Source organism: Hevea brasiliensis, chromosome 6 (genome assembly GCF_030052815.1).
Source record: "Hevea brasiliensis isolate MT/VB/25A 57/8 chromosome 6, ASM3005281v1, whole genome shotgun sequence".
Classification (NCBI taxonomy): domain Eukaryota; kingdom Viridiplantae; phylum Streptophyta; class Magnoliopsida; order Malpighiales; family Euphorbiaceae; genus Hevea; species Hevea brasiliensis.
The window spans coordinates 4,516,328-4,527,792 of record NC_079498.1 but is presented as its reverse complement, the minus strand read 5'-3'; the positions used below and the strand labels follow the sequence as shown (position 1 = coordinate 4,527,792).

At 31.7% G+C, this 11,465-nt stretch overlaps 1 pseudogene; it reads left to right on the top strand.

The window, feature by feature from the left end:
- The first annotated feature begins 1,336 nt into the window (after positions 1–1,336).
- Positions 1,337–9,876, top strand: LOC110635491 (uncharacterized; annotated as a pseudogene).
- The last annotated feature ends 1,589 nt before the right edge of the window (positions 9,877–11,465 follow it).

Here is an 11,465-nt window from a genome sequence, read left to right as displayed (position 1 = left end):
TAAAATGCCTTTGTAACAAGAAATGGCATCACATCATTTGTTCCTGATTTTGCAGATTGAATGTATTCTCCCTGATTTCTTTGGACAAGATGTAGTATGGTTTCAAGGAAAAGAAATCAAAAATATCTTTGGAAGAGAATATGTATGTGTGTGAAATAAAATAATTATTTTATTTTTATTTTTGTAAATAATTATCAAGTTAAATAAAATAATTATTTTATTTTAATTTTCATAAATAAATTACTACAAGATGTATTTGTTAATAAACGGACACTTCTATTATATATAAACAATTACATCTATTAGAGATGTGCCATAATAGATATGTCTGTTAATAAATAGATATGTCTATTACATACAAACAGTCGCATCTGTTAGAAAATATGTCAATTTAATTTGTTTGGAAATAAACAATAGTGTCTGTTGAAATTTAAATAGATGGACGTGTCTGTCTAAGAAAGTATTATGACTTTTCATTGTTCAAGTCCTGTCTCCTCTCCATAACAATGTCTTTGGCAGGTCCTTCCTCCATATATGATATTCAATACTATGATGATTATATTATCACAACAGTTACAACAGCAGCTGTTGTTGTTAGGGGTGTGCAAATGGTCGATTCGGTTCCAAACCGATAAAATCGAAAATCAAAAATTTTAAAAACCGAACCAAATCGATTAATAAGAGAAAACTGAACCAAACCAAAATGATAAATATCGATTCAATTTTAAACCGATCAAACCAAAATTTATAAATTGAGCATTTGATTTCCAACTGGATTCGGTTCGATTTAAACTGATCGAACCTAAATCCTAGGGTTCGGTTCTATTTCTTTGATTTCCTTGAGATATATATATATATATATATATAATTTCGGTTAAGTTAGGTTTTTTTTATTTTTTATGAAAATAACCGAACCGAACCAATTAACCGAAATTATTAAAATTATAAATCGAACTGAACCAATTTAATTTTAAAACCAAACTGAACTGAACTGATAGCTAATACACTGCATATCCACAAGCATAAACTAAGCAAACTTCTCATTGGCCTTGACACCGAATGGTGTATGCCTACTGAACCAGATGGACACCAACAGGTTGCCATCATTCAACTCTGTGTGGGTAAAAGATACCTTATATTTCAACTTTACCATGCAGACGATATCCCACCATCTTTGATTCAATTTCAATTTCTTAGGCACAAGAAATTCAAATTTGTTGGTAAAGAGGTGCGGAATGATGCTTATAAACTATTTGAAAATTATAAGTTGCATGTGGCTCATACAAACGATGTAGGTTGCTAGGCGCCAAGAAAAATCATGACAAACTATCGAATGATGGGATTGAAGGCTTTAGTGCATGATGTGCTTCAGAAAGTGATTCCGAAGCCAAGAGAAATCACAATGAGTGAATGGAATGCTAAAGAGCTTACAATTGAACAGATAGCGTATGCTTGTCTTGATGCTTTTCTGTCCTTAGAACTTGGAATTTTCTTGAGCAAACCTAGACGAGAAATAATCCAATATATAGAGAACACATCTTCAAAGAAAATTGTTAATCTTACTCTTGAATCTGATCAGGCCACAAATGATTGCGAGCAACTAGATGATGAGCTTAACTTGAGGCAGAGTTTTGGAGAGTATAAAGAAGAAATGAAAAGGATGAAATCGGTAAGGCAATTGGCGAGCCAAACGAGTCATTAAAAGAGTCCAAAGAACAAGAAAAGAATGAGCAGAAAGGCAAACTCCAGGCAGGAGTTGGTGAGATGAATGCATATTCTAGTTTTAATTGAAATCATTGTTTATTTTTTAAAATTTTTTTATTTTTCAAGTGGGAGTGAATTATAATACAAACCTAAAACATTTTTTTTATTTATTTATTCAATTCTACTGGTAATTAGTGATTTAAATTTTTTCCCTTTAATGCTTCCCTCAGTTTAGCTTATACCCTAAATTTTGAACCATTACCATTTTTGTTCATAAATGCATAGGGTTTTCGGGTTTAGTGATTTTAGCTTGAATTGTTGGAAATCCAATTTCAAATTAAATTAGGATTTGATGTTTAAATTTATCAAGAAGTTAGCAGTTTTAATTCCGTGAAAAAGTGACAAGTGACACTCTATTATATTTTTTTTCATTTGTCAATTTTACCCTTATTTTATTATTACCATTATTTAATATGTGACCTTTTAGTAATGTTTAACATTTTTGTTATTTTTATTATTAATAATAATTAATATGTATTAAATAAAATTTATTAATATTTATATTCCTAATAATTAACATGTGACTTTTCAAGAGAATTAGTTTTTTATTCCTTGGCTCATATATATATATATATATATATATATATATATATATATATATATATATATATATATAACAAGTACGTTGAAAATTTTAGGCAATTGATTTTGGTATTATGTGATTGCAAGATTCCTAATAAGTTGAAAGAAAAATTTACCGTATAGCCATACGACGGGCCATGTTATATGGTAGTGAGTGTTGGGCAGTCGTATGTGTCTAAGATAAGAGTTGTGGAGATGAGAATGTTAAGGTGGATGAGTGGCCATACTAGACTAGATAAAGTCCATAATGAGAGTATTAGAAAAAAGGTAGGAGTGGTACCAATTGAGGATAAGTTGAGAGAAGGGAGATTGAGGTGGTTTGGTCATGTGAAGCCTTGGATATACGAAGGCTCCAGTTAGACAAGTAGAGCACATTAGGGTAGAGGATAGAAAGAAAAGAAGGGGTAGACCTAAACTAAGTTGGAGGAGAGTAGTACAATATGACCTAGAAGCATTACACATTTCCGATGATTTAACTCAAAATCGTTTAGAGTGGAGAAAGAGAATCCATATAGTCGACCCCAAATTTTTTGGGATAAAGGCTTAGTTGAGTTGAGTTGAGTTGATCTTGGTATTATAACTGAATAACCCAATATTGAGGAATTCAAGAATGCTTATGAGGATAGACAAAATTTGAATTTGTTGATGGAGTTTTTTTTTTTTCTTTTTATAAGCACGTTTGATGATGGACTTGTAGTGCTCCAGTGGGAGCTCTTCGATCATATTAGCCAAAAAGAGCTACTTAGAGTGTGAAGCGACGACGATAATGAAGCACATTGTGAATGTGGTTTATGTATGCTATTTCATAAGGGTTATGCATAGGGACTTGAAGTCTGAAATTTTCTTGCTTGTGAATAAAGCAGCCAAAAGCATATTTTACCCTCTAAACTTTCATAGAAAAGTCAATTTGCCCTCTCAATTTAACATTGAACCAATTTACCTTCCGAATTTAAAAATTGAATCAATTTAATACTTAAACTTTTAAATTTAAACCAATTAAACACATTGCAAAGGGGGAAAAAGAGTAAAATTCAAACGTTGTTGACTTGAAAACATAGCTTATGGGATTCATCCATATCAGCAACAACTCATTAACATAGACACCTAAGAACGGAACAATAAAACTTTCACAAAAACTCCTCTGGCCGCACAAGCAATTACCCTTACCACAAAACTTTGCTTGAGATCCAGCCAAGAGCAAACACCAATAAATGAAAAGGGAAAATAGAGAGAGCTCTAGACCACATAATATGACAAAATGATCAAAGATTTGAAGCTGCAATCTTTTTTTTTTTTTTTGTGCCCATCAAAAACCATCAACACACAATCCAGAACCATGAAGACTTGCCCCATTCCAAATTTAACTTTTAGAAAGCAAAAAAACAAAAATTGTTCCACTATCGCACATGTTAGACCGTTCCATGAAGATAAACAGAACACAATTACAACAAAAGACAAAAATGAATTAGCACCCATAATCATTGTCTTTCTTAATTTGTAAGGTCGGTGCACATTGCATATCGTGTTTTAAAAAATATAGTTGTATCAAAATTACTGAGTCAGAGTCGAGTACAGTTCTTGGGGAATCTGATCTCGGCTAGCCATTTAGCTCAATATCGCTGTCTTACTCCTCTATAGAATTTGGTGGGTTTCGATGATGAGCCCACTGGCTTCATAAGGATGGGTTTGAGACCTAAAAAGTGGAGGGTATGTTGGTTCTGATTATGGTAATTCTGGAAAGAAAGCCATTTTGGTTATGGACATGAACTTGAGTCTGGATCTGATGGATTTGGGTGGGGTGTAAGATGATTGAGCCAATTGAACTAGGTTGTTGAAGATCAATAGGGTCATGGATTGAGAATCCTGTTGAAAATGGAAGGGTAGTCGAAGTGGAGCAACCATCAAGGTACAAAAAGGCTTATTGTTGAGAGGAGGCCGGAGAAGAAAAAGAAAAAGAAAGGTAATTTTAAGAAGTATAGGGAGGAGGAGGCAAAGAAGAGCAAAGAGAAGGGTCAGAAAAATGAGAGAGAAATTGTTATTGATTATTGCTTCTTTTTTTTTTACATCTGTACCATTTCTGTCATTAACATTAGCGCATGAAATACACCAGATAGCTGATTTAGCAAAAATATGTTAAATTGATCCAATTTTTTAAATTAAGAAGACAAATTTGTTCAATATTAAATTAAAAAAGCAAATTGATTTTTCTATGAAAATTCAAAGGGTAAAATATGCTTTTGGCATGGTAAAACAGAGAATTCTCCATTGTACTCTACGTCCTCATAGGACAAGGTTGGTTGTAAATGAGTTTTTTCTTTTATTTATGTTTTTTTTTTTTAAGCTTTTTTTTGCATGTAATTCTACAGCTTTTGGTAATCATATTTTCTTTATTTATGATGAAATGCTTTCATGTGTGTGTTTATATATATATATATATATATATATAATTGTAAAAGTTTACATTTTTATCATTAATAATAATTATGTATATATCAAATAAAATTTATTAATCTTACCATGAAAAGTTTTTTATTCTCATTTTAATTGTGTATATGTATAACTTATTAGCCTTATATACACATGAAACGTAATTGCAAAAGAAAAATATCATTAATATTAATAATAATTAATATGTATATATTAAATAAAATTTATTAGTCTTTTTATTATCACTAATTAATGTGACTTTTTATTTTTCTAATACTTAACATAAAATTTTAAATAAAATTAATATACATCTATATTTGTTAATTATAATTTTTAAAAATGTAAATTTTTATTATTAATAATAATTTATATGTGTATATTAAATAAATTTCATTAATCTTATTAATACCACTAATTAATATGACTTTTTAGTTTATTTATGCTTAACATAAAAATTACAATAAAATTAATATATATCTATATTTAATTTTAATGCATCTTATTTCTATCTTTTTTAGCTATATTCTATCATTAATTATTAATAACCAATATATATATATATATATATATATATATATATATATATATATATATATATATATATATATATATTAAATAAAATTATTGGTCTTGTAGGATAAAACTGACTTATGATAAAAAGATAAATGGGTTAATGATAAGTAAAATGAAAAATAATTAATAAACATAGCAATGACATTAAAAGCCATAGTCATCGCAAATATAAATTGAAAATTATTATAAATCTCTATCATTAGATCTTGAAAGTTATAGTAAAAAACAGTATATGTTAATGGTAAATAAGAGTTTTTACCTAATATTTATAAGGTATGTTGTTAAAATTTAAATTTTTATATATTCTAAATATTTTTTCTAAATTTAAATACTGCATTTTTATTATTTATTCTATTAATAATTTTAAAAAGTAAAATATATTCATGCAACACCGCAATGCTCAGTAAGTGTGTAAGTGTCTAGTTAGAAATATTTTTTAATTTAATAGCGTTGAAATAGTCATTAAAACTGTAAAGTCTTGAATTCGAGTCCCAATTGAAGACATATATATATATATATATATATATATATATATATATATATATAAAACAAACAAACAAAGAAGGATCTATGCTAGGGCGCGTGTGAGAATTTCCCCGCATGAGGTGCGAGTTCTTCCATCTTGCCCGTTCCGAGCATATGATTATCCATAGAAGTCATAGAAATCAGTTACCTTGGCATTTAGTTTAATTGACTAGATTCATTAATTGACCTTTGGATCCAAGCTGGAGGGCTTTTTTTGCTATGAGCTTCTGTTCTTTTTTCTGATAGTCAGTGCAGATTATTGTTCAATCCTCTCAGAGGATTCAACAATTTCAAATATGCTACGCAAATTCATTTCTTTTTAACATTTGTAAAGACAGAACAAACTAGAGATGAAGCTGAAGTTGAGAGAGAATTTCCTGCTTTAAAATGAACTGTTATTAAATAACAATTGAATTTTACAACAACATTGTTAAATAATAAACTCAACTTTATATCAATGGATGATGGAAGCCTACAACAAATTTTCTTGCATGTATAATACATAACACTAGCATATAATGGCAGAGGTATGGTCTAACCACTTAACATGCTTCAAAGAAGCTTAAAATTATGAAGCATCTTTGCAGGAACTTCCATGTCAAGATGCAAGCAATTATTGACGAGACTGCTGTTTCAAACAACCTCAAAGAATGAAAGTTGGCATCGTCACCTAGCTTGGACTACTATTAGGGCTGTTGCTCTTTAAGGGCTTGATGTACCAGGAGTGGTGTTTACAGGGCATACTGAAACAAACTGACAAAACCGGCATTTCCACCGCTCTTCCTCAGTCTAGTAGGATGGAGTAGCATTATGTATCTTTCTTATAGCTTTCTCATGGAGATCAGCTAGTGGTTTATTGATAGCAAGTTCTGCATGCTTATGTCTAAAACTCTGCTAATTTATGAGTGCATATATATATATATGCTTTCTGTGTCCTTATACCCCGTTTAGATTACTGTGGTTTATTAAGGTATTGTATCACATTGTGACAGTATGATTTTTATTATTAGTATGTTTAAAAAAATAGTATGGTATAGGATGATTTAATAATTTTTTTTTTGTTAGTGGTATTATATAGTAAAATAAATATGAAAATTATTAAAATACCCTTATTATTATTTAAATATATAAATGATTATTGTATAAAATGGGAATATAAAATTTTAAAACTATCTCAAACCACTGATTTGGTGGTTTGAAAACCTGTGGTGAAATGATGGTAATAAAACCATCATTTTACAATCCAGAACTAGCATTCTTTAGGAACAATCTAAACAAACAAGGAGTATAATCATACCATACAATATAAAACCATAATAAATCATCATCAAACATGGGGTTAGTGTCAGCATACGCTCTAGTCATTTTAGAGTTACTTTCCTGTTCAGCACATTGAACCTTGGACCGTTTGCTTGGTTTTTTAATGTAGAATGAATTTCTATTTAATGGTTGCCAAAATTGCTTTGGAAAGTGAGATTTGAAATTGGAATGTATATTTTCCAATATTTGGTTTGTATGGAAAAGTTGTATTCTGGGGTGTTTACGTCCTTGCACTTTGGGTGGGGTGCCACCATAATTTTCCCGTCCTAGATGGCGGAAGTTACATTTCCAGATAAATAAAATCATAGAGTATTGACATCCCTGCCCTTAAATATAATAATATTTAGACCAAATATAATGCATTTAGTTATATTCAGAATATTATGGAATTTTATTTCACTTTTTTTTGCACTTCTATAAACTAACCAAATACAATATTCGTGGATTCCAATAAAACTTATTTTTCTAACCAAGAATATAATGTATATTGCCATAATCACTTGCCTGGAAATTTGCTTTTCTGGGATAGTAATTCCAGGCATAATTGTTGAATTCCAGTAAGTAAACAATCAGTAATAATCTGTATCAAAACCCATGAACTTTAACAGAGACATCAATTGAGCCCTTGAACCTTTTTTTTTTTCTGAATCTATCAAGTTCAATTCATCCAAATCAGCTGATCAGCTCTTTGGTGTTAAACATTTGATTACAAACTATATTAAAAAAAATGATAAGACTGGGAAATAGGAAAGTTTGATTATAGATCGAAAGAGAGTGTGTAAATATATAATGTACTTCTATTTTACTTTAACTTATGTTTCTATGATGAATTTATTAAGTTTTAATATGCTGATGCGGCATCATGACATTGACTGCCTATTCAATATTTTTATACTCATGCATGGGGCGAGTTGAACAAATTTGATTTAATAGATGCGTGAAAATAAGAATTCAAGATTCCAATAGGTCAAAAACTCACAATGAAAGTTGAAAGGCTTAATAGTTTTTCTTTACACCATTAAAGCTCAAGGGCTTCTATATGGGTTATACCATCTTTGCTTGGTTTCTCATATGTGGGATGAATTACATCGTTGTTTCTATCTTTCTCATTTAATCAATGTGATTTCCACATCGTCTTTGCTTGTGCAGGAGTCCTCTGCCAGATCCTGTGAGGTCAATTTTGGAAGAGGGAATAAATCTATACAGGTTTCACACCAACAGACATGGCAGATGTGTATCTATTATATGCTTTCTGTTCAGATTTTTGCTTTACATTTTGTATATATGATTTACTCTAGAATAGACTAATATTGACATTAGGCATTTCACTTTTTTGGAATTGTTGATTGTGAAGGTGAGTGTGAAGGATATATATTTTTTTTTAATAAAGCTATAACAGTAAAGAGCTAAGCACTAAAGAGATGAGAAGCTAATTACTTACTAATGCTTTCTTTCATTGGTCTACAGTCTTCACACCTATTTACTCTTTTGCCAAGTTACTGTTGATTATGCAATCAAGATTAGGAACAGCTAAGAAAAATTGCCAAGGGTGAATACACAACACCAATTATTGAGAGGAGGAAACTTGGAACAATTGTTTTTGCTGCTATCAATTTGCCAGTTCCAGAAATCTGTAGTTCCCTCGACAATGTAAGCAAAAGATGTTGCATTCTTATTTTCATCCAAGTTACTAGGGACATTGGGCTTGCAACGAAGAATTTTCTTATTCATGTTAGGTATATTGTGTCTTGGTCATAGGGATTTCTTTTTCCCCAATTAAAAGCAAGAATATTCTTTTTTTAAACATCTGGTAAATCAGTTTAATTAATATGCAAGATCTTTAATATATAGAGTTCCTTAGGACTGGATGGGAGCAGTAAGGCCCTTTATTTGTTCCTTCTCTCTTTTGACCATCTCTTATTCTGCTTAAGACCTCCTTGAATTGGCCATTCATGTATAGATTATGTGTGTCAATATTTTATGGATGAAATAGATATATGTTCTTACTCCTTATTGACTCTCACATTCCTTGATCAGTTGGCTCAGAAGAACCCCAAGGTTGAAGCCTTTCTTCAGGACAAGCACTTGGAGCACAACCTTAAGAAAACTCACTTGACCCTTGCCCACAAGAGAAGTCATGGCATTACAGCGGTAGCAAGTTATGGACTGTTTCTCAATCAGAAGGTCCCAGTAGAATTGACTGCACTTCTCTTCACAGATAAAATGGCTGCCCTAGAAGCACAACCGGGTTCTGTTGATGGCGAAAAAGTAGTATCAAAAAATGAGTGGCCGCATGTTACCATATGGACCGCAGAGGGAGTAGCACCCAAGGAAGCCAACACACTGCCTCGATTGTTCTCAGAGGAAAGCAACTCGTGTTGAATTCAGTCCGCCCATCACCATATCGGGCACAGTGCAATTTTATTGAGTTCAATTTTTTTTTTCACAAATTGGATTTGAAGCTTAGTTTTTTTTGCTGCTGAGAAGTAGTTTGTATAGGCAAAAACAAGGTAAATATAAAATTGAATTTTCTTTTATGTTTGTATCACTTAACTGCTACTTGAAAAATTAAAATTTTAAAAATAAACAACGACTTCAATTAGAAGATGAAATATTTTCCAAAAAAAAAAAATTAGGAGCTGAAATATGCATTCATTTCATCAACCAGCTCTTGCCTGGAGTCTGCCTTTCTGCTCATTCTTTTCTTGGTCTCTGGACTTCTTTTATGACTTGTTTGACTTACCAATTGCCTTGCTGGTTTCATCCTTCTCACATCTTCTTTAAACTCTCCAAAGCTCTGCTGAAACATGCATTCATTTCATCAAACAGCTCTTGCCTGGAGTCTGCCTTTCTGCTCATTCTTTTCTTGGTCTCTGGACTTTTTTTACGACTTGTTTGACTTACCAATTGCCTTGCTGGTTTCATCCTTCTCACATCTTCTTTAAACTCTCCAAAGCTCTGCCTCAACTCCTCATCTAGTTGCTCGCAATCATCTGTAGCCCGATAAGATTCAAGAGTATGATGTATAATTTTCTTGGAAGGCGTGTTCTCTGGATATTCGATTATTTCTTGTCTAGGTTTGTTCAAGAAAATTCCAAGTTCTAAGGACACAAAAGCATCCAGACAAGCATACTCTATCTGTTCAATTGTAAGCTCTTTAGCATTCCATTCACTCATTGTGATTTCTCTGGGCTTGGGAATCACTTTCTGAAGCAAATCAAGCACTAAAGCCTTCAATCCCAATTTTCGATAGTCTCTATCATGATATTTCTTGGCTGCCCAATAACCTACATCTTTTGTATGAGCCACAAGCAGCTCATAATCTTCAAATAGTTTACAAGCATCATTCCATACTCCTTTACCAACAAATTTGAACTTCTTATTCCCAAGAAATTGGATCAAAGATGGTGGGATATCATCTGCATGATAAAGTTGAAAAATAAGGCATCTTTTACCCACACATAGTTGAATGATGGCAACTTGTTGATGTCCATCTGGTTCGGTAGGCATACACCATTCAGTATCAAGGCCAATAAGAAGTTCGCTCAGTTCACGCTTGTGGATATGCATTGTATTAGCTATCCATTCATTGACAACAACAGCTGCTGCTGTGACAGTTGTGAAGATATGATCACCATAGTATTGGATGTCATGTATGGAGGAAGGACCTGCAAAAGACATTGTTAAGGAGAGGAGACAAAATTTGAAGTAGTCGCTTATAGGTTCTCACAGTATAATAGCTAGTCTTGATTTATATAGACACCGCTAGAATTTTCATCAATCAGTAGGAAAGTTCAGATGAAAGAAACTTGGGGAAATATATGGTCATCAACTAGGATTAGGATATCCTATAGGTTTTGGAATTAGAAACTTGGAAAAAAAAAACAAAAAAAAAGGAAAAAGTAATGCTGCTCATTATTTTTTTTACTATCAAGATCACTCAAAAAACACTCAACAATCTTAGCTATTTCGATGACCCTCAGAACACATGCTACTGCGCAGCACCAATGGCCTTCAACTCTATCTACACTAATGGCCTTCAACTCTCGATGCACTTCTTAAATTGGCCACTTTGTCGTGCTTTTATAGACTACTAAATCCAATCCTATATTGGACAAAAGAGTCTCAATTTAAAAAAAAATTCTGAAAAATGGAAACAAATTTGCTGACTTTCCTTTTATGTCCCATTTTCCCCTTTATTTGCTGTGCAGTTTTGTTATTTTATGATTGTAAAAAGATATACTGCAAAAATGGAAACAAATTTGCTGACTTTC